At 51.7% G+C, this 27470-nt stretch overlaps 1 protein-coding gene across 1 annotated transcript in view; it reads left to right on the forward strand.

Annotated features, from left to right (window-relative positions):
- Positions 1-661: 661 nt before the first annotated feature.
- The window catches only part of LOC143767927 (uncharacterized), a 118739-nt gene continuing 91930 nt past the window's right edge, over positions 662-27470 (forward strand). The window contains exons 1-3 of the mRNA XM_077256450.1: positions 662-731; positions 807-881; positions 978-1043. The gene's annotated coding sequence lies outside the window, so the exon portion shown is untranslated. The remainder of the gene's footprint in view (positions 732-806; positions 882-977; positions 1044-27470) is intronic.

A 27470-nucleotide genomic window follows, 5' to 3' on the forward strand; every position in this document is an offset into this window, starting at 1 on the left:
TCAGCCGGTACGACCCGGTACGGGGCAGCCGTTTACTAAAATTTCCCTCTGCCAGCGTTCCGGTAATTGAAAATGGATACCACGCCCCCGGACCGCCCCCGGACGGGTTGCTGTGCTCAGGGCCTGCGTCAGCACCCGGCGTACCCGGGCGTGCCGGGGCCCTGGCGAGACGGGGGGGCCCATTTACGGTGCGCAGCTGCAGCCAAAATACTCACCCTCCGCCGGGAGTCGGGACCGTCCGTCACCATGGATACGACGCAGCCAGAGTCACTTCCGGGCTGGGCCTGCTGCTGGGACTGACTTTCACACAGGTGCACCTGCAATACTCACCAGTCACCGCCGGCGCCGCCATCAACATGGATGCGAGTCACTTCCGGGCCGGCGATGAGAAGAGATCCGGCCGCTGTCATCCAAGCGTCCACCATCCAGGACAGGTCCAGCCAGCGTCCAGCGGCAGCACAGGCACAGCGGCAAGCAGAATGAGGAGCGGGCAGGAGGCAGGAGCAGCAGTCAGGTGCACGGACGGTGCACCCGGTCCCAGGCTGTGTCCACACAATCGTATAGCGCTTAGCTCCACTGTCTGCTGCGTTCCTAGCCTCCTTGAAGCTCATTCTCACATCATGTGCGCGCGCACTCACCCACACTGCTGCACTTCCGGCCAGTTTGCTATTTTACCTGCTGGCCACCAACGATGCCTCACACTACCGCCTTTTCTCCTGCTGGACCCACAGGTATTTGGTTTTCTGACCAGCCTCCTGCACATTCTTAGATTACTAGCACTCTTACGTTATGCCTTTCGTTCATAGTGCCTTCAGGACTCTGTCCCCTGTCCGTGCCGTCCCGGACCTCCCGTACCTTCCAGCTACCTTGGAAAATTTGTGGTATGCGTGTTTGTTTGTTTTTTCCTCTCCCCGCTGGCTTCAATTGCAGCATCGCTTCTTGGTCTCACACCCCTCCCCCTTCTTAACCTCTTCTAGGAGCCTCTGTCTCCATTCACTGGACAAGCGTCCTTCTCCCTTCGCTACCATTTTCTACTTATCAAGGTCAGTTTTGCTCTACACCTCCCATATGTTAATTGTGTATTTCATCTTATCAGTTTTCTATGAGGTCAGCCGCGGCCGTTTTCGCTTACCTGGACATTGCATTATTAACTTCATTTACTGTGTACTCTTTTGGGCTTTGTTCTACGCTCTTTTGTATATTTTGTATATTATGTATATATTGCAGCCTGCTGTGAGCCAGGCCTGGTTGACTAGGCCTAGACTGTCTGTCTGTCTGTCTAAATGGCTGGCGGTCTGTGCTACATACTGCGTGGGCTGTGCTACTGCATGGGCTGTGTGTGTGTTATATACGGTGTGGGCTGTTATATACGGCGTGGGTTGTGTTATATACTGCGTGGGCTGTTATATGCTTCGTGGGCTGTGTTATTTACTACATGGCTGTTCTATATACTACGTCGGCTGTGTTATATAATATGTGGCTGTGCTATATACTATATGGGCTGTTATATGCTACATGGGCTGTGCTGTATTATACTACATGGCTGTTCTATATACTACATCGGCTGTGTTATATAATATGTGGCTGTGCTATATACTATATGGGCTGTTATATGCTACATGGGCTGTGCTGTATTATACTACATGGCTGTTCTATATACTACGTGGGCAATGTTATATACTACGTGGCTGTCTTATATGCTACGTGGGCTGTTATGTACTACATGGCTGAGTTATATTTGCTTTAGTCGTTTGTTTCTTTGAATGACTTTAATACCGTATGTCACAACGTATTCTTGTCATTAAGGGAGACAAACTGCTTCCAAAAATATGAATTGTGCCACTGGGCGTGGCTTATTAGTATGGGCGGGGTTATTGAAAATGGGCGTGGCCAAAATTCCGGCCGCCGCGACTTAGAGGACCTGTTGTTAAAAATTTGAATCCCACCCCTGCCCTGAAGAGTCACAGATTGTGGGGTTGTTATAAAATGTTATATTTAAGGGGGTTTTGTGTTGTCTCTTTATAAGAATCACAATGGTTTTGTTCCTTTTCCGCTGATAGATACAAACAACCCAACTATGAAAGACGGGAACCAAGGAAACATGGATTACTCATGGCGCAGTGCTGGGGTATCCTACTTCTTATGGAAGTGTGTCTTAGCAGTCTATTGGAAACTTCAGAGAAAAATGCAATCAAGCAGAAAGTCTATGAAGCACAGTTATTCTTGAGGATACTTGACACGAATAAATCCTTGTCTTAGTCCAGACACAGATAGATATGCTTATAGGCAGTTCAAATCATATCTTAGCTCAACCAGGGAGGCCTGGTTAGTAGTCTCAGGTTATTGCAAAGCAGCAACAGCTTACATGTCCAGCAAATGCAGATGGAAGTAAACACGAGCAGCAGATGAAGGAGGATTACTGGAACTGGTGTATGCAGCAGGAACTCAGAGCAGAGTAGCAGGATCACCACACAGGTTCACAGGAGCAGGTATATAGCCAGGGAGTCATAAGAGGTCAGGAGCTGGATGCAAGGCAGAATACTAGCACAGACTGAAGGCTGGGGTGGAGTTTTATAGCAGGAAGACACAGTGCACATGAGACCAAAGAAGCCATCTTGGAAAAGGGCAGTAATGCACAAAAGGTAAAAAATGTTCAGAGTCCTGACACCCCTTTAATATTCTCAATTAAACCATACTTACGACCTCGCCTAATTCCACCTAAGCCCTCGATCTCCTGTAATAAAAGTAAAATAACAAAACAACAATATACCATACCCGTCTGTCATTCTATTCCACGCCGTAATCCATGTCTGGTGATAATTAGTTTTCAACCTGGACGGTGCCAATATGTGACCGTCCAGGCTGAGAACCATTGGTAAATGAGCTGATGAGAGCGCAGCATCATTTACCAGCGGTGACATCATCGAGGCCGGGCTGAACTGCGATGACCTCAGGACCGTGGGAAAATGCCAGTGATGATGTCACCGCTAGTCACTGAGGCTGCACTCGCAGCAGCTCATTCACCAGTGGTTTTCAGCCGGGACGGTCGCATCTTGGCACCGTCCAGCTTGAAAACTATTTAGCCCCCAGACATGGATTACAGCGTGGGACAGAACGAAGGACAGGTATGGTATATTGTTGTTTTTTTATGTTACTTTTATTATAGATCGAGGGCTTTGGTGGAATTAGACGATGCAGTAACTATGGTTTAATTGAGATTAATAAAGGAGTCTGTGTCATTTTTTCAATTAAAGGATATTATTCTGGCTGTGTCTTTATTTACATACTGTATAACTATAGGATTAGTAATGGATAGGTGTCTTATAGACACTTCTCCATTACTAAGCCATGGGCTTGATGTCACCTGACAATATAAAGGTGACATCAACCCCACAAATATTAACCCCAACTGCCACCGCTACAGGGCAAGTGGGAAGACCCAGGCAAAGCACCAGAATTGGCGCATCTAATAGATGCGCCTTTTCTGGGCAGCTGTGGGCTGCTGTTTTGAGGCTGAAGGGGGGCCAAAGCAATGGCCCCTTACCAGCATGAGAATACCAGCCTCCAGCTGTGAGCTTTAGCGAGGTAGGTTGCCAAAAATGAGGGGGACCCCATGCCGTTTTTTAACAATTATTTATTAAAGAATTTAAAAACAAACATAGCATGGGGACCCCAGTGTGAGGATATGGAAGCTTACTAAAGACTATAGGACAAATGGACGTAGAGCGGAGTCCACAGCTCTAAGACATAAAGACTTTTTCCAGCACGAAGCACCGGTGACATCAATATCATTGTACTTTAATAGATAATTTGCTTGATGTGTTTTATTAGTGGTGATTTTCTTGCTTTATTTTATTACTGATTTTCTTGCTCAGCAGTTCATGCTCAGGAATCAATGTTTCTACTCAGTGGCAGTCAGCAGAGGAAGACGAGCAGGCTAGAGTTTATGTAAACCTAAGGGTACCGTTACACTAAACGATTTACCAACGCTCACGACCAGCGATACGACCTGGCCGTGATCGTTGGTAAGTCGTTGTGTGGTCGCCAGGGAGCTGTCACACAGACAGCTCTCCAGCGACCAACAATGCCGAAGTCCCCGGGTAACCAGGGTAAACATCGGGTTACTAAGTGCAGGGCCGCGCTTAGTAACCCGATGTTTACCCTGGTTACCATTGTAAATGTAAAAAAAAAAAAAAAAACACTACATACTCACCTTCTGATGTCCGTCAGGTCCCTGGCCGTCTGCTCCCCGCACTGACTGTCAGTGCCGGCCGTAAAGCACAGCACAGCGGTGACGTCACCGCTGTGCTCTGCTTTTACTTTACGGCCGGCGCTCACAGCAAGGGACGTGACAGGCACCGGAATGTGAGTATGTAGTGTTTTTTTTTTCTTTACATTTACAATGGTAACCAGGGTAAACATCGGGTTACTAAGCGCGCCCCTGCGCTTAGTAACCCAATGTTTACCCTGGTTACAAGCGAACGCATCGCTGGATCGGTGTCACACAAACCGATCCAGCGATGACAGCGGGTGATCCAGCGACGAAATAAAGTTTCAAACGATCTGCTATGACGTACGATTCTCAGCGGGGTCCCTGATCGCAGTAGCGTGTCAGACACAGCGAGATCGTATGGATATCGCTGGAACATCACGGATCGTGCCGTCGTAGCGAACAAAGTGCCACTGTGAGACGGTACCCTAAGGGTACCGTCACACAGTGCAATTTTGATCGCTACGACGGCACGATTCGTGACGTTCCAGCGATGCATTTAGGATATCGCTGTGTCTGACACGCTACTGCGATCCGGATCCCCGCTGAGAATCGTACGTCGTAGCAGATCGTTTGAAACTTTCTTTGGTCGTCTAGTGTCCCGCTGTGGCGGCATGATTGCATTGTGTGACACAGGTTGTATACGATGTGCGCACAGTAACCAACGGCTTCTACATCGCAAATACGTCATGAAATTATCGCTCCAGCGCCGTGTATTGCAACGTGTGACCGCAGTATACGACGCTGGAGCGATACTTATACGACGCTGCAACGTCACGAATCGTGCCGTCGTAGCGATGAAAATGGCACTGTGTGACGGTACCCTAAGGACAGACTCTATCAATCTCATTTGTATCAAGGTCTCGCTACCATTGTACTCCCAAACCTAGGCCCATTGTGTGAATGGGGATAGTAGACTCAGGGGAGCCGTCACCACTGGAGGTCTCACATACAGTCCCAGCTGATGGAATATACCTTGTTCTGTGAGCTAAAGGAAAATGTTTAAGGGGGCGGGAGAAAAAGACTTAGAGTTGAATCAGGCAGTTGTTGGAGGGATTTCGATGGAAGAGGATCCAAGCTGGAATGGATGATCTATGGAGCTTGTTGGCTGGAGGAGTATCCATGAGCTATGGTCAGGATAGCCATCGTCTGGTGCAACATAGGCTGTGACTGCACACTATAGCAGCTGGAGATACAAAATCTGTGGGCCAACCAAAAGTTGGGGGACAGTGGGCATCTCCTGGTATGGAGCCAGTGGAACTACCGATCTCAGATTGGGAACTTGTGGACTGAGGACATTGTATGTTGGCCATGTTTCTTCCTCGGAGTCGGCAGCTGAATACGTTCCTCATAGACTCATCTTCCATAAAGCTAATTCTCTTCTCATTTACCGACCCTGGAATTGGCATTAGCAATACTGCAGTAGATATTCATTACACGTGACAGGAGAAATAACTACTTCATGATGAGGACGACATCTTCATCTTCTACTACGGCTCTAGAAACAGATTTGTCCAGAGTCGGTCACTGACTCCATCCCCACCGGCCGTCTATATGAAGGTTTCCCGTCTTCCCCGCACTGTAATCTTCTATCACGTTAGATCTCAGCTCTGATTCACACACAGAAGTTTGAGTCTTTTATAAGAGATTGTTGGTAAGAACAAGACAGGAGATATCTGAGGCCAATGTCTCCATGTACTGGGTTTATTTCTGGGGATATGATACATTTTTCTTTGATACTTAGCCGCAATTAGAAGGGACACCGGTGGATATTGGGGTCTTTACCTGCTACAGTCCTGGTGGGATTTACTGGGTAAAGTGGCCGTTGGACAAATATCACCATCAATTACCATCAGACTGAAGGAACATCGCTCCTCTACTCGGCTCTATGGATCTAGGATGAAATCCACTGCGGCCCCTGCAAGAAAAGAAGGAGAAAGAGCAGAAGTTGGGTGAGACCACTGCAGCGCCCCAGAGTCCTGGTCGTTGCAGTAATGTCACTCTGCCACTAAGGGGAGTGATGTTACATCTGACGGCACTAAAGGAGTTCATCTGAGCAGGTATCACAGACACCAATGCATTTCACAGTCTGGCCTCCAGGGGGAGCTAAGGGCACTATTCACTAGGCCACTCCTCACAATCTGGTAAAACTGGGGGTTGGATAGGAAGTTAGACAGAAAGCTGACTGGGAATCGAACAGGCAACATCCAGTGGCAGAGGGTGTTGCAGGGAGAGACTCAGGGGGGTCCCTGTCGGGGGTGGGAGCCTGACAGCGGCCCAGCGAACAGAGAGAACGTTACGGAACCGCGCCTGCACTTCATCGCGGCGGTGCCCCAAGAAAGGACAAGAAGCGAGGTTCATTGTGCTGAGTGAGAAACGAGATCACGCAACTAGGAGAATACCAGTAGGAGTCGTGCTGTAAGATGAGGCAACATCCTACTGAGGCGCGTAACCGGTGGCCGGAACGCCGAGGAAGTACAGTGCTCCAGGCCATACTTCAAACCAACGGCAGGACAGTCAGTTATAGGCGGGCTGTCTCACCCAAATCACCTAAGAAGACATAGGGGGCAACATTGGAGAGGGGCGACTCTAGGGTCCCAGAAGACCTCCGAGCCTACCCGTCATACGGGTGCGTCCTAACCATAGCATCTGGGGGACGAAGAAGAACATCATAATCGAGTTGTGAGGGAACATGAGAAACAGACACAACAGTTGTGGGGACTATCCCGTAAGCACAGCAGGGGAGGACCACAACACACAAGCGCTAGAAGGTAGGCACAGATTTCCACCTGCAAAGGGAACTCTGGAGGTGCCATCGGACCGGCCGGACTTGCGCAGCCCGGTTAACCGTATTCCGGACTGAGGATCCTGAATCCATCAGTAAAGAGGTAAAGAGACTGCAACCTGGTGTCCTCGTTATTTCCTGCGACCGGCACTCCACCGCATCATAACATCATCCCATACCTCCACTTTTATTGCACACCCCTCGGCAGGGTCACGGACCGGGCCTAGCCACCGTGACAACCCCAGAGCAGAGACTCAGAGGCCCGGTACCGGGTACCCCTCGGCCCTGCGGCGGTGGGGGCGCTGCAAAATCTTGGCGTCACGAACAGGATCTACTTAAGCCTGAAGAATCAGGTCATGTGTGCCTTGGAACTGTGATTTATTGTGCTTGGACTGTGCTTTACTGCAAGAACTGTGTATTGCCACTTGCCGCCAGAAGTTACCGCCAAAATCCGCCATTACAGCGCCGTGAGGAGCGCAGGAGAAAGAAGAAGGGCGTGGAAGTGGGCGTTGACAGGCTGAAGAGCGCGAAGGACCATGGCCGCCCAGTCTAAATATTTCTGTACCGTGAGGACGTGTCCGGCAGCAGCCGAGATCCGCCTCCTAATTCTCAACGGTGGGCGGAGAAAGAAGAAACGGAACCGCCCACGAAGGAGAGAGCGGGAAAAGGATCAGGAAGTGACCCACGTGGAGGACGCCATGGCCAGCAGCTCGGAACCCGAATGTGGGGTCGAAGCAGAAGTCTCCCCCAACTGTTATGATCCCAGTGGCTGAGGATAGTAAATCTGACCAGCTAAGTAACTAAACTCAAAACCAGCTCTGGGGAAGTGGTAACTGGACTGACCGCATACCTGATACTAACTGCACACAACTATAGGCAGCCGTGGAACGTACCTAAAATCCTAGACGTCTCTTCACGGCCTGAGAAACTGACAACCCCTAGAGAGAAAGCAAGACCTCCCTTGCCTCAGAGAAATGACCCCAAAGATATAGAAAAGCCCCCCACAGATAATAACGGTGAGTTAAGGGGAAAGTACAAACGCAGAGATGAATCAGATTTAGCAAAGGAGGCCCGCTAACACTAGATAGCAGAAAATAGAAAGGGATCTATGCGGTCAGTAAAAACCCTTATGAAAATCCACTCAGAGAATGCGCGAGCCCTCACACCAGCTAACGGTGTGAGGGGAGCAAACTCTGTACCCCAGAGCTACCATCAAGCTGGACTAAACTAATCATACACAGAGAACATATTGATAACTTGATGAGCAAAAACTGAAAAACAGAAACTTAGCTTCTCTTGCAGAGACTGAGACCGAACGTAGTCAGATGAAATCAGAGTAGGTCTGAACACATTGACAGCAGGCAACAAGTGAAGTTGCAGCTGAGTTAAATAGGAAACCTCCAAAGTGGATAACGAGACAGCTGATCGCAGCCACAGACCCGCAGGATGATAAACAAAGCCACCAGAGGGAGCCCAAAGACAATACTCACACAGTACCACTTGTGACCACAAGAGGGAGCCCAAGAACAGAGTTCACAACACCCAACTACCTGGACGAGCACCACAGTTCATTCTCCACGGACGGCACTGGTCTCTTGCAGGCTGAGATGGAGGACTTGATCGACCAGCTCCTCCAGCTGAACGTGAGGGCCCAGGCTCCGCACCAGGTGGCGCCGGAAGAAAGTTCCCTGACGTCGGGTCCTGTGCCGCTACCGGAGTTGCTGCCGAGATCCTCGCCGATGCCACCAGCGGAACCCGCCGCGGAGGAGGAGCCTGCACCGGCTGGTGAGTCCGCCGACCCTGTCCCGCGGGCAGAGGACTTGTTAGTAGGCCCCGTCGCGGCACGCCCTTTCCCTGGGACCCATAGAATCCAGCGCCTGTTACCATGGGAGGAGGCAACGGGTGTGGAACACCTCCTGAAGGCCCCGATTCCATCAACTACCCTGCTGTGTGAGGTCCGTGCGGAGCGCACAGTGTGTCGCTGGGTGAACCCAGGAGCCAACCTCATGGGGTTCCCCGGGGTGAAGACACGGGAAGGAGAGATGGTGCAGGCCCTGAGCTGGGAGGAATACCAGACCCAGCTGGAACAGCAGTGGGAGGAGAAGGAAAGGGATTACCAGGCCGGGCTAGAGGCCTATCACCAAAAAGACCTGGCGGTCAAGGACCGGGCCCGCAAGGACCCCACCGCTCACCTGGCCCCGCGCAGGCAGGGCACCGTCGTCGCCTTCAAACTCCGCGGGGGCTGGGGCTTTATAAAAGAGCCGGGCTTGTACGCCGAAGTCTTTGTTAACCGGCGGGATGTGGAGTCTCACCTCCGGGAAGGCCATCCAGACCTGGATCTCTACCCGGGGGACGGAGTCACTTACACCCGGCATTTTGGGGAAAAGGGGTGGTTCGCCCTGCATGTCCAAAAGGAGCGCAGCCCCGTGACGTCCCCGACTAAGGTGCCGGTGAAGCTGTCCCCCGAAGCCAAGGTGCCCCCTTGTGGCCAACCCACGATCACCACCGAGACCACCGTGGTCACCCCAACATGCACCATTGTCAGGACCACGACCTGCAGCATCGTCACCTCCACCACCGTCGTGGCCAAGGAGGCAACCCCTCAGGTGACTGGTGCCCCTGCTACTGAAGAACTGAAGACAGTGGGTATGCAGACCCCCAGATGGGACAACACGCCCCCTTATGCAGTACCAGGCGGCAGGCAATATCCAAAGGGGTTGCCTCCGCCGGTGCTGCCTCCTGCGTGGTTCAAGTAAAGATCTTGATACTCTGGATATGTATATAGTTCATTTAACTGTTTGTTTTCTGCTGTTTTGCTGCTAAAACCCGTACGGGGTTAGGCAGTGAGTCCTCCTAGGAGCCATACAGAGATGGCTCAGTGATCCTGAACTGAAAGATGGATGATAAGTTCTATACTGTGTATAGTAGCAGAAAGGCAGTAGGCCCGGATGAGAATGGGGCGGTCCTGTAACAGAAAGGAGAGGCAGTAGGCCTGGAGCAGATAGGACAGGCGGTCCTGCAGATGTAAAGAAGGAGAATGAAAGAAAAGTTGATTAGTATTATAATGTTTTATGAGAAATTCTTTAGTGGGTTCAGCTTATACGCCCTTAAAGGAAAAGTTAGTTTTATAGTAGGTGTGACAAAACACTCCGGGATCGCCTTTGCTGGGGTCAAAGGTCACGTGGTTTGTGCAATAAACTCTAAGGCGTACAGCAGGATTCTGAGTAGACTGACCGTAGGTCAGGTTTATTAACGTGAAAGCAATCATAAAACAAAAACAAACCATAAAAATAAATCCTTAGCCTGTCCGGCTCTAACTAAACAAATACGGTGCTAACTAACAACTGGGGGGGCTTCTCCCACCCAGCTAACATTACACAGTTCATGAGCACAGCTCTCACTCACGTTTGTCCCACACAGACAGGCATTCTGTGTGCCCCAGGCTGACGCCTGATTCCTCCAGCTGGTCATCTTTTAAACCTGCACTTATTAACCCATGAGTATGCTGAAGACACTGAGCAGCCTAACTCACATAGGACAGGTATCTAGGCGAGATATACCTGCCCCCAACTACCAGACCGACATGACTCTTACATATCCCCCCCCCCCTGCTCAGACCACTCCCGTCGAGCAAGGACAATCCCGAAACAGTGCACTCGGGATAGGGCATCGGCGTTTCCCATCTGCGCCCCTGGGCGATGCTCTACTGTGAAAGAGTAGGCCTGCAGGACAAGGAACCAGCGAGTTACCCTACTATTACGGTCCTTGTGGAGGTGCATCCACTTGAGAGGGGCATGGTCCGTGACCAGCTTAAACTTCCTACCTGCCAGGTAATACTTGAGGGAGTCGAGAGCCCATTTAATGGCTAGGCACTCTTTTTCAACCACGGCATACCTCTGCTCATGTACATTTAATTTCCGGCTGAGGTAGAGGACCGGGTGTTCCACTCCGTCCTTCACCTGGGAAAGAACAGCTCCGATACCAGTATCAGAGGCATCAGTTTGCACCACAAACTCGCTGCTGAAATCGGGAGTCACTAGTACGGGCTGAGAGCACAAAGCCCGTTTCAGGCTGTGGAAGGCCTCTTCGGCCGCTGAAGTCCACTTTACCATGACGGAATCCTTCCCTTTGGTAAGATCCGTCAAGGGGGTGGCAATGGCTGCAAAGTTGGGTATGAACCGGCGATAATAGCCGGCAATCCCCAGGAACGCTTGAACTTGTTTTATGTATTATGTCGATCTGGGGCTTAATCACTCCTCTGCCTATCACGTAGCCCAAATATCGGGCTTCTTCAAGCCCGATGTGACATTTCTTGGGGTTCGCAGTTAAGCCTGCTTCTCGCAGGTCATCAATCACCGCCTGTACTTTCTGGAGGTGAGTCCCCCAGTCCATGCTGTAAATTACGATGTCATCGAGGTAGGCAGAAGCGTACTGCCTGTGGGGCCTCAAGACTCGATCCATCAGTCTCTGGAACGTTGCTGGTGCTCCGTGAAGTCCAAATGGCATGTAGATATACTGGAACAGACCTTCCGGTGTAGCAAATGCCGTCTTTTCTCTGGCCGCCTCGGCCAGAGGGATCTGCCAGTACCCCTTTGTTAGATCCAGGGTCGTAATGTATCAGGCTTTACCAAGCCGGTCGATCAACTCATCGACCCGGGGCATAGGATACGCATCAAATTTAGAAGCCGCATTCCGTTTCCTAAAGTCATTACAAAATCTTATGGAGCCATCCGGCTTGGGTATCAACACGATTGGACTGGACCAAGCGCTGTGCGACTCCTCAATGACTCCTAAGTCCAACATTGCCCTCACTTCCCGGGAGACGGCTTCACGGCGGGCTTCCGGAATCCGGTAAGGCTTCACATGGACTGTGACCCCGGGTTCTGTGACGATCTCATGTTTCACCAGCTTAGTCTGGCCAGGTTTATCCGAGAAAAACTGTCGGTTCTGTAACAAAAACTGCTTCACCTCAGATTTTTGTTGTTCCGAGAGAGTCTCGGCAATCTGCACCTCCGGTACGGTAGGTGCGCAAACCGGGCGGGGTATATCCACCGCTAGGGCAGAGCGGTCTTTCCAGGGTTTTATCAGATTCACATGGTAAATCTGTTCTGGCTTTCTTTTACCAGGCTGGTATACTTTATAGTTCACTTCACCAACCCTCTCCATGACCTCAAAGGGGCCCTGCCATTTCGCCAGAAATTTACTATCCACCGTAGGGATTAGGATCAACACCCTATCCCCGGATGCAAAGGTACGGACCTTAGCACCTCTATCATAACTTTGCCTCTGGGCTCCCTGGGCCTGTAACATATGGTCCCTAACAATGGGCATGACCGCGGCAATACGGTCTTGCATTTGTGTTACATGGTCGATCACCGTTTTAAAGGGAGTGACTTGACCTTCCCAGGTTTCTTTTGTGACGTCCAACAGACCACGGGGACGATGTGCGTACAATAGTTCAAAAGGCGAGAATCCTGTGGAAGACTGGGGAACTTCCCTAATGGCAAACAGCAAATAGGGTAACAAGTAATCCCAGTTCTTCCCGTCTTTGTCTATCGCCTTCCGGAGCATTTGTTTTAAGGTTTTATTGAACCGCTCAACCAACCCATCTGTTTGAGGGTGATAGACAGATGTACGCAATGGGTCTATTTGTAGGAGCCTACAGAGCTCCTTCATTACCCTTGACATAAAGGGAGTCCCCTGGTCGGTGAGTATCTGTTTAGGAATTCCCACCCGACTAAACACTTGTACCAACTCTTTAGCAATGGTTTTGGTAGCCGTGTTTCGTAAAGGGATGGCTTCCGGGTAGCGAGTGGCATAGTCCACGATGACGAGAATATGTTGGTGCCCACGTGCGGACCGGGGAAGGGGCCCAACCAAATCCATCCCAATTCTCTCAAATTGGACTCCAATGACAGGGAGAGGTACCAAAGGGCTACGGAACCGAGTTTTAGGTGCGGAGATCTGGCACTCTGGACAGGACTCACAATAGTTACGCACATCACTATGTAAGCCGGGCCACACAAAACAATGGGATATCCTTTCTGTGGTTTTCTGCACCCCCAGATGTCCCCCCATTATATGTCCGTGGGCCAGGTCCAGTACCTTCCGCCGATAAGGTTTGGGTACCACTAACCGTTGCACAGTGTCCTCCCCTTTTTTCTCTACCTGGTAGAGCAAATCATTTTCAAGAACCATATACGGGTATGCTAGCCTGGTGTCAGGTTCCACGGGTACCCCATCTATTATTTTTACGTTTTTCCTAGCCGGAGCCAGAGTAGGATCTTTCAATTGCTCGCTGTGAAAGTCATCCACCTGGACTTCCAAATCTGGCAGGCAGGGGGCTGGATGGCTACCTGCCCCCGCCTCTCGCTGAGTTTCCTCAGTTTCCCCCGCCATAACTGAGAAGGGGTACTGAAGGTTAGATTCACTAATCTCCCCAGCAGCATCTTCCTGTGGGGTCTCCTCCAGGAGCTCGGGACCTCCAGATAGCATGGGAGAAGATTCACGGTTATAGCTACCGTGAAGGAGCAACTGATTCTCCCACAACTGCCAGAAATGAGGAAAATCCCTGCCCAGGATTATATCATGCAACAATGCGGGAACGAGTCCCACTTTGTGTTGCACAGTCCCATAGGGAGTAGAGATACATATGACCGCTGTAGGATATGAGCAGGTGTCACCATGCACACACGTTACAGAAAATTTATCAGGCGGACCAGATGGAAGTGCCACCAGACTGGCTTTCACCAGAGTCACCACACTTCCAGAGTCTAGTAATGCCACAACATTTTTACCATCAACACATAATTCACACAGGTGTTTCGCTGTATCATTTTGACCCGCATTCACACTTACTAGCCGTGTAACCAAAGACATGCATTTCTTAGAGTCCGTAACGTCGCACTGCATGGGTTCAGTGGTAACAGGACAGTTCGCAGAAACATGGCCCTTCTCATGGCAACGGAAACACCTAACAGGCCCCCTATTGAAACCAGAGTCCGACACCCTTGATCTCGGGGTGCGAGCAGTCCCGTGTTCCTCCCCCACAGTTTTTGGCAATTTTCCTTCCCCCGCAGTCCCTGGAACAGTCTTACCGGTTCCACGAGGAGGAGGTACAGTTCGGGTAGTAGCGGTATCATCAGGAAGTCCTTCCGCCACGGAATAACGCTCCACCAAGTCCACCAATTGATCCGCTGTCGCGGGATTTCCTTGGCTCACCCACTTTTTCAGCACCGGTGGTAGTACTCTCAGGTACTTGTCCAGAACGATCCGCTGGATTATCTCCGGAGTTGTCAGTACCTCGGGTTGCAGCCATTTCTTTATCAAGTAGATCAGGTCGAACATCTGCGATCGCGGCGGTTTATCTGGCTGATAGGTCCACTGATGTACCCTCTGTGCACGGACAGCCGTCGTCACACCCAGCCGGGCCAGGACCTCAGCTTTCAGCCTCTCAAAGTCCTGAGCGACTTCCGGGTCCAAGTCATGGTAAGCTTTTTGGGCCTCACCGGAGAGAAACGGAGCAATTAGATCGGCCCATCGTTCCTTCGGCCACTTCTCTCTCAACGCTGTCCACTCAAACGTTGTCAGGTACGCCTCGACGTCATCTTCTGCGGTCAGCTTTTGCCAGTACCGACTCACATGGATTCTCCTGGACTCTGCTTCTGGGTTAGCCTCAGGCATGCTCACCAAGCGCTGCGCCACCTGTTGGAGAAGCTGGCGATCTGCAGTCGTCACGTCCACCAACTCCTTCAGCTGTGCAGCCATCAAGCGGTTAGCTTCCTGCTGTACGGCAGCGGACTGTACTAGGGCTTTCACCACGTCTTCCATACTGTCGCCTGTGCCACGGAGTGCCCGTGCAGCACCCCAGAGTCCTGGTTGTTCCAGTACTGTGGCTCCGCCACTATGGGGAGCTATGGTACGTCTGATTGCACTAAAGGAGTTTCTCTGACCAGGTAACACCTCACTACACTTCACACTCCGGCCACCAGGGGGGGTGGTCCTTTCTAGTAGGCCACTCCTCACACTATGGTAAAACTGGGGGTTGGACAGGAAGGCAGGGAGAAGTAGCTGGGAAGAGCTAGTGAGAGGACCTGTCAGGGATGGGATCCTGGCAGACTCCTCAGAGCAGAAGTAACCAGTGCACAACAGGAATACAGTAAAGAAGTATTGGGACCAGAAGGAGTCGTGCTGTTAGACCGAGGCAACATCCTTCTGAGGCGCAAACAGTCGGTGGCCGGAACGCCGAGCAAGTAAGAGACTTTAAGTACACTGCAAACCACGGCCGGACAGCTAATTACAGGTTGGCTGTCTCACTTAACACCTAAGCAGACAACGGAGGCAGCTGTGGGAGAGGGGCGACTCTAGGGTCCCGGAAGAACTCCAGGCCTACCCCGTCATACGGGTGCGTCCTACCATATCACCTGGAGGACGAGGAGAATGAACAATAGAGACAGACAGAAACAGTTGTGAGGACTATCCCGGGAGCTCAGCAGGGAAGAACTACAACACCCAGCACTAGAAGGTAGACACTGATTCCCACCTGTAAAGAGAACTCCTGATGTGCCCTTGGACCGGCCGGTCTCTGACAACCCAGTTAACAGCGCTCTGGACTGAGGTCTCCAAAACCTTCAGTAAAGAGGTAAAGAGACTGCAACCTGGTGTCCTCGTTATTTACCGCGACCTGCACCCCACAACTGCACCGCTACACCACCACTTATTGCACCGGACGTCCCCCACTGACGGACAGGGCCACGGACCGGGTCTAGCCACCGTGACAACCCCAGGACTGAGACCCAGAGGCCCGGCTCCGGGTACCCCTCGGCCCTGCGGCGGTGTGGGGGCGCTCCAACTTGGCGTCACGAACAGGATCTACTTAAGCCTGAAGAATCAGGTCATGTGTGCCTTGGAACTGTGATTTATTGTGCTTGGACTGTACTTTATTGAAAAGACTGTGTGCTGTGCCATTTACCGCCAAAATTCGCCATTGCCGCGCACGGAGGGAGGAGCCCTAGCTACGCGGGCGGAACCAGCCAAAAGAAGCGCGGAACGGAAAGCGCGGTAAGGCGCCAATCCCGGAAGAGGAACTCCGACCTCCAGCAGGTTAGTGGGAGGAAGGGACAGCTATGTCTGAGTCGGGAGGAGAGGAGGTGGCGGTCGCAGCCGTGGACGTAGGGGCAGCTCCGGTCCACGCAGCGGGCGAAGCCGCGGCCCTAATACCACCACCGGTTGCCGCAGAACCCACTGTTCCCCTCAGCCAGCCGGACACTGCCGCTAACACAAAAGCCATAATGCCCTTTTCTATGCCGTACCTGCCCGGAGCGGCCTGGCTCCCACGATACTCTGGGGAGTCGCATACATTCACTGACTTTAAGGAAGGGCTCTGCAGCCTGCTCGAGTTCTATCCCCTGACAGAGCCTCAGAAGGTTCATATGATAACCAGCCAACTCTTTGGGGCGGCTCTGAGAGAATTGAAATCCTGGCCCGCTGAGGATAAAGGAACTGCACAACAGATTTTTGCCAAGCTTAAAGCCACCTTTGATACTCGCACTGCTACGGAAATTAAACTGACTTTTTATGGATGCAAACAGAGGCCACAGGATAGCTTACGGGACTATGCCCTTAATCTCCAGGAGGCGATGCGGGCCATTAAGCAGAGTGACCCCGGCAGCATGCAGGATGAGGATAAACTTCTGAAGGAGCGGTTCATTGAGGGGCTCCTGTGCAGTCACCAGCGGGGCCAATTGCACTTCCTGGCCATGCAAAATCCAGACTTGACTTTTGCGCAGTTCAAAGATAAAGCTATCCAGGCATTGCAGGAGCGACAGCCCAGCCGCGCAATAACACCCAGGCGCCCCGCTCTCACATACCACCAGGAGGTGGCATCGGATACCCCAGTTGCCGCGGAGGCCGACGCCCAGAGCTTCGAGGACGACTCCCCTGCAGGACTCCGTCTTCAGATGCAGGAGCTGACCAAGAACGTTGCTGCCCTAGCCCGGACGGTGCAGTCCCTACAGGAGGCCCCCAAGAAAAAGATCCAGCTAGCCTCTGGACCAGAGGATGTTCCCTGGACGCGACAGAAGGGGACCCCACCGACCAGAGGCCGGGACAGCGATCGTTTCCATCAGGACGGACGACCCATCTGCCGCCGATGTCACCAGGTGGGCCATCTTGCAAGGTACTGTCCTTTAAACGAGCAACCCCTGGGGCAAAGGGCCAACCCCCAGGAGTAGGACGGTCAGGCCCGCAGCATTGGAGAACCAAGTATATTGGAGGATGACCAGTTCTCCCTGTAGTGATTGATGGAATCCCCTTGAATGCTTTGCTGGACACCGGTTCTCAGGTGACGACTATACCTTACGTGCTCTACAAACGGTATTGGGAGGACGCTGATATTACTCGTGGCCCTGACGATGATTTCACCATAATCGCCAGTAATGGTCAGCCGTTGCCACAAGTGGGGTATAAGGAGGTCACCATCAAAGTGGGGCGGGTGGAATTGAAAGCCCAAGGGATTGTGATTGTTGATATTGATCGTCGAGAATGTAATCCCATGATGACTCTTGGTACTAATGTTATAGAAAATTGTCTTGCAGAAGTGATTGTTTTGTTGCAACAGGTGGCAGAAACCGCTGGCCACAGTGAGCAACGTGCCCTGCAGAAGGAAATCAGAGCTCTGATGCAGAGACAGCAGGTAGAGCTGACTGGTGGTGAGATTGGTCGTGTCACTGTGAGTGATTCAAACCCCATCGCGATACCCCCCAAGAGTGAAATGTTAATATGGTGTCGAGCAGCCATAGGCCTCAGGGGTAAGGACTACCAGGCCTTGGTAGAACCCGTATATTCAGACAATAGGCCTACTGTTCTGACAGCCCGGGGGGTGGTCGACGTCAGTCAGGGGAGAGTGCCCGTACGTGTCCTCAATTGTGGGGAGGAAGAGGTTCACCTCACCAAGTATACCACGCTCGCCAAATTGTTCACTGTCAATAATAATGTGATACAGACACCTGAACCCTTGGTCCCGTCAAACTTGGCGGAGAACAAAGGTTCTGCAGAGCCCTCGAAGGACTGGTGTCGGGAATTGCATGTGGGCACTGACTGTACCCCATCCCATCAAAAACAGGGGGCCTACAGGGTGGTACACGAGTACGAGCAGATATTCAGCAAACACCCCTCAGATTTTGGGCAGGTGAAAGGGATCCAACATCACATCCCCACGGGAGATCACCGACCCATAAAAGAGAGATATCGCCCTGTACCCCCAGCTCATTACCAGTGTGCCAAGGACATGTTGCGGGAAATGAAGGAGGCTGGGGTGGTGAGAGACAGCTGTAGCCCCTGGGCAGCTCCGTTAGTCCTTGTTAAAAAGAAAGATGGTACAATGAGGATGTGTGTTGATTACAGGCAGTTGAATCGCATTACACATAAGGACGCATACCCACTGCCTAGGATAGAGGAGTCTCTGGCTGCCTTAAAATCTGCTAACTACTTCTCTACCTTAGATCTCACCAGTGGGTACTGGCAGGTTCCTGTAGCGGAGGCGGACAAAGAGAAGACGGCCTTCACGACGCCAATGGGTCTCTGTGAGTTCAACTACATGCCCTTCGGATTGTGCAATGCTCCCGGAACGTTCCAGAGGATGATGGAGTGCTGCCTGGGACACCTGAACTTTGAAACCGTGCTGCTATATTTGGATGATGTCATTGTCTTCTCTAAGACCTACGAAGACCACCTGAAGCACCTGGCCGAGGTGTTTGAAGCCCTATCCAACTTTGGCTTAAAGGTGAAACCATCCAAGTGTCATCTGCTGAAACCTAAAGTGCAGTACCTGGGCCATGTGGTGAGCGCTGAAGGAGTGGCCCCAGACCCCGACAAGGTCACAGTGATTAAGGACTGGCCAAAGCCCAGTGACCTCCACGAAGTCCGGCAGTTCCTCGGGCTGGTAGGCTATTACCGGAGGTTCATTAAGGACTTCACCAAGAAGGCCGCACCCTTGCAAAACCTGTTGGTGGGCCAACCAAAGAGACCAAGGGGAAGAACACCCCCTTTGATTGGAACGAAGAGCTGGAGGAATCCTTCACCTGTTTGAAGTCGGCACTGACGGGAGAAGAGGTACTGGCTTACCCCGAATACGACCAACCGTTTGTGCTGTACACAGATGCCAGTAATGTGGGACTAGGAGCCGTGCTGTCTCAAGTCCAGAAAGGCAAGGAAAGAGTGATCGCTTACGCCAGCAGGAAACTCCGTCCCACGGAAAGGAACCCTGACAACTACAGTTCCTTCAAACTGGAATTCCTTGCCTTTGTCTGGGCAGTGACAGAGAGGTTTAAGCACTACCTGGCCTCCGCAAAATTCACCGTCTTCACGGACAATAATCCGCTAACGCATCTGGGTACTGCCAAACTCGGGGCTTTGGAACAGCGGTGGATGGCCCGGCTGTCCAACTATGATTTCACCATCAAATATCGGGCAGGACACCAGAATGCCAATGCCGATGCTCTGTCCCGAATGCCCAATTTACCAGAAGTGGGAGAAGACCCGGAGGCACTTGAAGAGGTGGAGCTGCCTGCCTTCCATCGCCCCAAAGCCACTCAGAACTCTCACCATGTGAAGAACAGGCACAAGAACCAACCGGATGCCACGCTGAATCCCCTGCCCCACCACGGATGGGCAGAAACCCAGGATAGTGACCCCGCGGTCCGTCAGGTGAAGGAGCTCTTGACGCAGGCTGGGTTGCACCCTGACCCAGATGATCCACAGGAAACCCAACAGCTGTGGAAGGGGAGAAGCAAGCTGTTTATCCATGATGGCAAGCTGTGCAGGAGGAGCATCGACCCACGTACTCATGAATTGGTGTGGCAGATAGTGGTGCCAAGGCGAGATGCGCCCATGGTTCTGGGAGCCTACCATGATGGAGCCGGACACTTCGGATGGAGGAAGCTGGAGAAGCTACTCCGAGGGAGGTTCTATTGGATTGGCATGAAGAGAACCATTGAGAAGTGGTGTCGGGAGTGTGGTCCATGTAGTCTGCGCAGAAAGGACCGTGACAGTCAACGGGCTCCCCTGCGGCCTATCATCACCAAACGGCCGCTTGAACTGGTCGCGCTGGATCATGTGAAGCTGACACCTAGCCGGTCGGGCTATATCTACGCCCTTACCATCGTGGACCACTACTCCAGGTTTTTGGTGGTTGTGCCTGTTAAAGATCTAACGGCCAGGACTGCCGCCAGGGCCTTCCAGCAGCACTTTTGTAGGCCCCATGGCTACCCAGAGAAGGTACTGACCGACCAGGGACCTGCCTTTGAAGCAGAAGTGTTCCAGGAATTCTGCCAACTGTACGGGTGTAAGAAGATCAGAACCACACCATACCACCCTCAAACCAACGGGATGTGCGAGAAGATGAACCAGGTGGTGATCGATTTATTGAAGACCCTACCTGTGGAGGAACGGAGCCTGTGGCCGATAAAGTTACCTGACTTGGTGGATATGTACAACCACATCCCAGTGAGCTCCACCAACTGTACTCCAGCGTACCTGATGCGAGGAAGATCTAGTCGGTTACCCGTTGATCTAGACATGGGGGTCCTAGTACCCGAAGATACCTCGCCGGAGGCAGATTGGGATACAGAGAGGCAGCGAAGATACCGCGAAGTACAGGAGTGTGTAGAGAGAAGTCTCGCCCAGGCTAGGCAGAAACAGGAAAGGGACTACAACCAACACGCTCCTGCGATCCCCTTGTCACCTGGTGAGCAAGTACTTAAACGAAAGAGAAGATTACACAAACTCGATGACCAATGGGAAGCGGAACCGTATACCATCCTGCCGTCCGACTTCGACAACACGAAGGTCTGTCTCATCAGCAAGGACCGAGGGGAGACCTCAACAGCGGTATCCAGGGATCACCTTAAGGTCTGCCCCGATAAGTTGAAAGAGAGAGAGACGGCCCCAGAGATCTCCCCGCCGGTAGAAAAGGAGAAGATGTTCCATACCGTCCTTGGTGACTTTCCCCAGTCCTGGACTCAGATAAATCAAGCCCTCGTGGTGCCTGTTCTAATGTTTCAATAGCCAGACTCACCAGAAGCAATTGTGGTACCAGATCATCAGGTCCCGCTACCTCACCAAGCCTTACCTGAAGATGCCATGCCAACCGTTGAACCGACAAATCCTCCCTCTGCTGTCGGTGAATCTGCTGTACCCACTGTTGATAGCAGCAGCTCTGAGAGCCCTAACCTGCCAGTGCTACCCTGACTCACTAGAAGTGTAGCTAGAAGACAGTGCACTACACCAGCGGTAGCAAGCATAGCGGGCCCTGTTAGGCCAATAGCAACCCCTGTGCTGCGAAGGTCCACACGCAGCACTCAAAACCAAACTCCCCTCCGCTACAAACCTTGGAGGTATTAATAAGGGCTGCTCTTTAGTTAAGAATGTTTTTGTGTGTATTTTTGTTACAGGTTTTAAATGGACAATAGAGTAATGGACGGTGAATTGCTCAAAAACTTTCATAAGGGGGGACCCCTTTGTTTACCCGGGGTCCCCGCTGTTTCAACCACTGAACTGAGAGTCATAAACTGTGCATGACCTAACTTTTGCAACGTTCAAGAATCCTCACCTCCCGTAAAGGGAAGCATTGTTATGTTCAATTGTTATGCTATTTCAAAAATTTGTGTGTTTTCTGTTAAACATGTATTATTGTTCTTGTTTTCCCAGTCCCGGAGTACTGGATTTAACCGGGGGGGAGTGCAGCACCCCAGAGTCCTGGTTGTTGCAGTACTGTGGCTCCGCCACTATGGGGAGCTATGGTACGTCTGATTGCACTAAAGGAGTTTCTCTGACCAGGTAACACCTCACTACACTTCACACTCCGGCCACCAGGGGGGGTGGTCCTTTCTAGTAGGCCACTCCTCACACTATGGTAAAACTGGGGGTTGGACAGGAAGACAGGGAGAAGTAGCTGGGAAGAGCTAGTGAGAGGACCTGTCAGGGATGGGATCCTGGCAGACTCCTCAGAGCAGAACTAACCAGTGCACAACGGGAATACAGTAAAGAAGTATTGGGACCAGAAGGAGTCGTGCTGTTAGACCGAGGCAACATCCTTCTGAGGCGCAAACAGTCGGTGGCCGGAACGCCGAGCAAGTAAGAGACTTTAAGTACACTGCAAACCACGGCCGGACAGCTAATTACAGGTTGGCTGTCTCACTTAACACCTAAGCAGACAACGGAGGCAGCTGTGGGAGAGGGGCGACTCTAGGGTCCCGGAAGAACTCCAGGCCTACCCCGTCATACGGGTGCGTCCTACCATATCACCTGGAGGACGAGGAGAACGAACAATAGAGACAGACAGAAACAGTTGTGAGGACTATCCCGGGAGCTCAGCAGGGAAGAACTACAACACCCAGCGCTAGAAGGTAGACACTGATTCCCACCTGTAAAGAGAACTCCTGATGTGCCCTTGGACCGGCCGGTCTCTGACAACCCAGTTAACAGCGCTCTGGACTGAGGTCTCCAAAACCTTCAGTAAAGAGGTAAAGAGACTGCAACCTGGTGTCCTCGTTATTTACCGCGACCTGCACCCCACAACTGCACCGCTACACCACCACTTATTGCACCGGACGTCCCCCACTGACGGACAGGGCCACGGACCGGGTCTAGCCACCGTGACAACCCCAGGACTGAGACCCAGAGGCCCGGCTCCGGGTACCCCTCGGCCCTGCGGCGGTGTGGGGGCGCTCCACCCGCATTCTCCACCACAATGTGACAAAACACTCTGGGATCGCCTTTGCTGGGGTCAAAGGTCACATGGTTTGTGCAATAAACTCTAAGGCGTACAGCAGGATTCTGAGTAGACTGACCGTAGGTCAGGTTTATTAACGTGAAAGCAATCATAAAACAAAAACAAACCATAAAAATAAATCCTTAGCCTGTCCGGCTCTAACTAAACAAATACGGTGCTAACTAACAACTGGGGGGGCTTCTCCCACCCAGCTAACATTACACAGTTCATGAGCACAGCTCTCACTCACGTTTGTCCCACACAGACAGGCATTCTGTGTGCCCCAGGCTGATGCCTGATTCCTCCAGCTGGTCATCTTTTAAACCTGCACTTATTAACCCATGAGTATGCTGAAGACACTGAGCAGCCTAACTCACATAGGACAGGTATCTAGGCGAGATATACCTGCCCCAACTACCAGACCGACATGACTCTTACATAGGTCTTTAGTGGATTGAGCGTGTACGTCCTTAAAGGCAATGTTAAATTATTGTTCAAAAGTTGCACTAAGTAGAATACCCGGTTGGGTAAAAAGAAGTTATTTATAGTAAATTATTCTGAATAGTTAACCATGTTTGGAACGTTCAAGTGTCCTCACCTCCCATAAAGGGAAGCTCTGTTAAAGTTTACTAGTTATTGCATTTCAAAATGGTATGTCTTTTTGCTGACATGTATTGGTGTTTTCTTCCCAGTCCGGGAGTACTGGATTTAACCGGGGGGGAGTGCAGCGCCCCAGAGTCCTGGTCGTTGCAGTAATGTTACTCTGCCACTAAGGGGAGTGATGTTACGTCTGACTGCATTAAAGGAGTTCATCTGAGCAGGTATCACAGACACCAATGCATTTCACAGTCTGGCCTCCAGGGGGAGCTAAGGGCACTATTCACTAGGCCACTCCTCACAATCTGGTAAAACTGGGGGTTGGATAGGAAGTTAGACAGAAAGCTGACTGGGAATCGAACAGGCAACATCCAGTGGCAGAGGGTGTTGCAGGGAGAGACTCAGGGGGGTCCCTGTCGGGGGTGGGAGCCTGACAGCGGCCCAGCGAACAGAGAGAACGTTACGGGACCGCGCCTGCACTTCATCGCGGCGGTGCCCCAAGAAAGGACAAGAAGCGAGGTTCATTGTGCTGAGTGAGAAACGAGATCACGCAACTAGGAGAATACCGGTAGGAGTCGTGCTGTAAGACGAGGCAACATCCTACTGAGGCACGTAACCGGTGGCCGGAACGCCGAGGAAGTACAGTGCTCCAGGCCATACTTCAAACCAACGGCAGGACAGTCAGTTATAGGCGGGCTGTCTCACCCAAATCACCTAAGAAGACATAGGGGGCAACATTGGAGAGGGGCGACTCTAGGGTCCCAGAAGACCTCCGAGCCTACCCGTCATACGGGTGCGTCCTAACCATAGCATCTGGAGGACGAAGAAGAACATCATAATCGAGTTGTGAGGGAACACGAGAAACAGACACAACAGTTGTGGGGACTATCCCGTAAGCACAGCAGGGGAGGACCACAACACACAAGCGCTAGAAGGTAGGCACAGATTTCCACCTGCAAAGGGAACTCTGGAGGTGCCATCGGACCGGCCGGACTTACGCAGCCCGGTTAACCGTATTCCAGACTGAGGATCCTGAATCCATCAGTAAAGAGGTAAAGAGACTGCAACCTGGTGTCCTCGTTATTTCCTGCGACCGGCACTCCACCGCATCATAACATCATCCCATACCTCCACTTTTATTGCACGCCCCTCGGCAGGGTCACGGACCGAGCCTAGCCACCGTGACAACCCCAGAGCAGAGACTCAGAGGCCCAGTACCGGGTACCCCTCGGCCCTGCGGCGGTGGGGGCGCTGCACCACCGTGACCTGAGATTTCTACGGCTGCTCTGTGCGCACAGGACCTGTGATGAGGTCACAGGGGGGAGGAGTCAGGGGTCACATGATCAGGGGGCCTCAGTGTATCCAGGACTCTGCTGTGCTGGTTGTCATGGTGCTGGATGAGGGGAAGTTTATGTGTGGGGTCAGGAGGGGTTTACAGTGTGGATGTAGCAGAGCCGTGTGTGTGCGAGGTGGACGGAGCAGAGCCGTGTGTGTACGAGGTGTATGGAGCGGAGCCGTGTGTGTACGAGGTGTACGGAGCGGAGCCGTGTGTGTACTGAGCGGAGCCCTGTTTGTATGGGGTCCTGTGTACTGACCAACCGTATACCCCCAACTTCGGTCATAGACCCCTCTGTGTACACTGTATACCCCCAGCTTTGATCACAGACCCCCTGTGTATGCTGTATACACTGTATCCCCACAGCTTTGGTCGCAGACCCCCCTGTGTACGCTGTATACACCCGTATACCACCAGTTTTGCTCACAGACCCCCGGCGCTCTATCCCCCTGTAGAACTGACCCCGGACACACGGTAACACTGCGGCCGTCGGCCTCTCGTCTCTCGCACATCTACTGATAACATAAGGTGGAGTCAGATGAACCCTCCTAGAAAACGTGAGAACAAAGTCATTACTACAGGACTGTATGAGAAAGGGATTTATTCTACAAGAAACGCTGGAGCCACAAATGAGAGAATCCGGGCCCCGTGGCTGGATACTCCGGGCCCCCAGTGTGTTAGCACCAGACGGGGTCTTTGTCCCTGGAGCTTCTCTCCTCGGTATAATGAAACTTTGATCTCGGTCATATAAAGAGGGTTGGAGTAAAATAGAAACTGCCGGAATATGAGACCTTGTCTGATCTCTGTGTCCTGTGTAAGAACTATGGAGATCGCGCTATTCTTCTGTATAATGGGGCATGGCGCTGGGGCCTGAATATGAGACCTTGTCTGATATCTGTGTCCTGTGTAAGAACTATGGAGATAGCGCTATTCTTCTGTATAATGGGGCATGGCACTGGGGCCTGAATATGAGATCTTGTCTGATCTCTGTGTCTTGTGTAAGAACTATGGAGATCGCACTATTCTTCTGTATAATGGGGCATGGCGCTGGGGCCTGAATATGAGACCTTGTCTGATATCTGTGTCCTGTGTAAGAACTATGGAGATAGCGCTATTCTTCTGTATAATGGGGCATGGCTCTGAGGCCTGAATATGAGACCTTGTCTGATCTCTGTGTCTTGTGTAAGAACTATGGAGATCGCACTATTCTTCTGTATAATGGGGCATGGCGCTGGGGCCTGAATATGAGACCTTGTCTGATCTCTGTGTCCTGTGTAAGAACTATGGAGATAGCGCTATTCTTCTGTATAATGGAGCATGGTGCTGGGGCCTGAATATGAGACCTTGTCTGATATCTGTGTCCTGTGTAAGAACTATGGAGATAGCGCTATTCTTCTGTATAATGGGGCATGGCTCTGAGGCCTGAATATGAGACCTTGTCTGATCTCTGTGTCTTGTGTAAGAACTATGGAGATCGCACTATTCTTCTGTATAATGGGGCATGGCGCTGGGGCCTGAATATGAGACCTTGTCTGATCTCTGTGTCCTGTGTAAGAACTATGGAGATAGCGCTATTCTTCTGTATAATGGAGCGTGGCGCTGGGGCCTGAATATGAGACCTTGTCTGATCTCTGTGTCCTGTGTAAGAACTATGGAGATCGCGCTATTCTTCTGTATAATGGGGCATGGCGCTGGGGCCTGAATATGAGACCTTGTCTGATCTCTGTGTCCTGTGTAAGAACTATGGAGATAGCGCTATTCTTCTGTATAATGGGGCATGGCGCTGGGGCTTGAATATGAGACCTTGTCTGATCTCTGTGTCCTGTGTAAGAACTATGGAGATCACGCTATTCTTCTGTATAATGAGGCATGGAGCTGGGGGTCTAATATTCCTGTACAGGGGTCTCTGGAGAGATAATCCTACCCCAGCATTCTGGATTGGGGGAAAGGGATTGGGACATTTCACTGTAATTTCCCTTCATAAAAAATAACTGATTAATAAAAGTGTTTCATTTTCCCCCATTTTGACTGTAGGAGGTAAAGAGCCGAGGCTGAAGATGCTTTATCTCCAGAAGGCTACAGGAGAGGGAGGATTGGCAACTCCGAATGTCCTTGTCTATTCTGAGATTGGGAGTTAGGAAAAGGGGCAGGAGGACATTCTTGGATTTGTTTTCGGGGGTCGGGGGCAAGGGATGCAATATTTGTCCACATAGTGTAAATATATGAATACAGTTAAGGCCCCGTCTCACATAGTGAGATCGCTAGCGAGATCGCTGCTGAGTCACTAGTTTTGTGACGCAACAGCGACCTCAGTAGCGATCTCGCTATGTGTGACACGTACCAGCGATCAGGCCCCTGCTGTGAGATCGCTGGTCGTGTCGGAATGGCCTGGACCTTTTTTTGGTCGTTGAGGTCCCGCTGACATCGCTGAATCGGTGTGTGTGACACCGATCCAGCGATGTCTTCACTGGTAACCAGGGTAAACATCGGGTTACTAAGCGCAGGGCCGCGCTTAGTAACCCGATGTTTACACCCTGGTTACCAGCGTAAATGTAAAAAAAACCAAACACTACATACTCACCATCTGATGTCCGTCAGGTCCCTTGCCGTCTGCTTCCTGCTCTGACTGACTGCCGGCCGGAAAGTGAGAGCAGATCACAGCAGTGACGTCACCGCAGCGCTCTGCTCTCACTGTACGGCGGCTCAGTCAGAG

Source organism: Ranitomeya variabilis, chromosome 4 (assembly GCF_051348905.1).
Source record: "Ranitomeya variabilis isolate aRanVar5 chromosome 4, aRanVar5.hap1, whole genome shotgun sequence".
NCBI classification, from domain to species: Eukaryota; Metazoa; Chordata; class Amphibia; order Anura; family Dendrobatidae; genus Ranitomeya; species Ranitomeya variabilis.